Source organism: Micropterus dolomieu, linkage group LG21 (genome assembly GCF_021292245.1).
Source record: "Micropterus dolomieu isolate WLL.071019.BEF.003 ecotype Adirondacks linkage group LG21, ASM2129224v1, whole genome shotgun sequence".
NCBI classification, from domain to species: Eukaryota; Metazoa; Chordata; class Actinopteri; order Centrarchiformes; family Centrarchidae; genus Micropterus; species Micropterus dolomieu.
Window position 1 is genome coordinate 7,362,873 of NC_060170.1, and position 2,026 is coordinate 7,364,898.

The window sequence follows — 2,026 nt, forward strand, 5'->3', positions numbered from 1 at the left end:
TTATGGGGAATTCAGGCATAAAGTCCACTACCTCTTACATGCTAAGACAGTGCACTACCATTTGAACTAACTCCCTTGCCCGTTAAACATGGCAGACTCTGTTGAGAAACATGGGAGACTAAAGATGGTTATTTTGCGACGAGGATGGGATTCGAACCCACGCGTGCAAAGCACAATGGATTAGCAGTCCATCGCCTTAACCACTCGGCCACCTCGTCTGCTGTTGTTCGGATTTTACAGTAACAGTCCGATCCAGGTCACCATTAAGAGTGGTCTACATAGGCCTGAAATGTCAGGAAAGGCATAGCGGGGAGGGGGAAGCAGACGACTTAAGCGTGTGCATTTTACAAGGGGAATTAGCTCAAATGGTAGAGCGCTCGCTTAGCATGCGAGAGGTAGCGGGATCGATGCCCGCATTCTCCAGCAGCCTTTAATTTCCTCTCTGTTTGTGATCAGAGGAAAATATAAGAGAGTTGACGACCACAGAGAGACTTCTTGCACCAGCTTGACTACCTTGTGAGCTCAGAATGTGAATTTGGATTTGGACCAACACCTCTAAGTCTAACCTCCAATTAGAAGTTCAATGATAGTTTCTGCTCCTTTTTTCAGTTTGTTCTTTTAAAAAAACTACCACAAAACAGCGATTAAAAGCTGTTTAGCTCGCGAGATGAGAAAAGCGGCATCGGTTCCAGGTAACTTATTCTTTTACTTTTTCCAAAGAAAAATATGCAATTTCACATAATTTGGGACCATTATTTTTTTAACCATATCTGTGAACAAATAACTGAATTAATAGCTAGAGCACATAATAACTAAACAACAACAACTAGAAAGCATAAGGACTAAGCTTGCTGAAGAATTTTGTCTGCGGAGCGACTACTATTTGATTTTGGAAAAGTTATTAGGGATCCAAGCAGAGAAGCTGCTGGAGCCCTATTGGTTTTGTTCTCATTCTTCTTCTTCTTTCTTTCTTCTTTCTCTCTAAAAGTGTTTGGGCAACAAAAGCTGCTAGATGAAAACTCACCAATAATTGACCTCATGGTGGCGCTATAACAATCAACTTAACTTTTTGGCAATTATCTTGAAAACGGCTTTGTTGAGAACTTCTTTCATCATTTTAATCTCTGGATTCATCTGCATGTTTGCTCCAATGGTCTTCTGCTCTAAAAATGTCAAATTTGCCGACTTTTTATATTTTTTGCGAACTCGTCCCAGACGGTTCGCCAATGGACCCTTCACTAAGCCCGCCCCCCTTAGTTACTGTTGCTAAGTCCAACAAACTGTTGGTACCGCCACTGTCTATTACTGCACTGCCTGGAGAAATATTGTCAAATTTGTTGGAAAAGTGATCTCAGATAGAAGCAGACGGTTTTGCAGTGGCATTATACATTTGAAGGTTGTATTCAGGCTGTCAAACTGACGTGGAAAAAAAATGAAAGATAGAAGCTAAAGCCTACCAATCACACAGTACAAGTGAACCACCGCATCCCCCGACCACTGAGACAAAAGACAACGATATTAAGGATCAACTATGTACCTGTAAAGCTGGGTAGGCCTCTATTCATTATTACAATCATTAAAAAGCAGAACAGTATGGCTTTATTACGTTACATTCAGTAGGAAGTTAGCTAGCGTTAGCTAACTAACATTACATTAGGAATAATCCACAGCCGACATTTTTCTGGATTTAATTTAGGTTTTACAAAGAGAATAAATCGTACTTCTCCTATCAACCTCTCTGGGTAATGACTGTAACTATTACAAGTGCCCAAGGAACAGCGTTTGACCATATCTTAGAAAAATACAGCCAAAAGCTAGAAAATGACTCTTTTTGCATTGGAGTCAATGGAGCGCATCCATGAAAGTGTCGGACCTCAGTTGAGAAAGTCCTATACTGCACTGTGATTGGCCAGCTTTGTATTCGGGGCGTGGCTTAGCGAAGGGTCAATTGACCTGAAACTTGCACATGATCATCTACGGACGTAACTGATCAAAAGTTATCTAAAGAATTTTGATAAGTTGGTCT

At 40.9% G+C, this 2,026-nt stretch overlaps 1 protein-coding gene and 2 non-coding genes across 3 annotated transcripts in view; 1 reads left to right on the forward strand and 2 right to left on the reverse strand.

The window, feature by feature from the left end:
• cfap157 (cilia and flagella associated protein 157) overlaps positions 1–2,026 on the reverse strand; it is a 10,426-nt gene that overhangs the window by 3,877 nt on the left and 4,523 nt on the right. The gene's annotated exons all lie outside the window — the stretch shown is intronic.
• trnas-gcu lies at positions 137–218 on the reverse strand. The gene has a single exon. It is a non-coding gene; the product is annotated as a tRNA-Ser (tRNA).
• trnaa-agc lies at positions 351–423 on the forward strand. The gene has a single exon. It is a non-coding gene; the product is annotated as a tRNA-Ala (tRNA).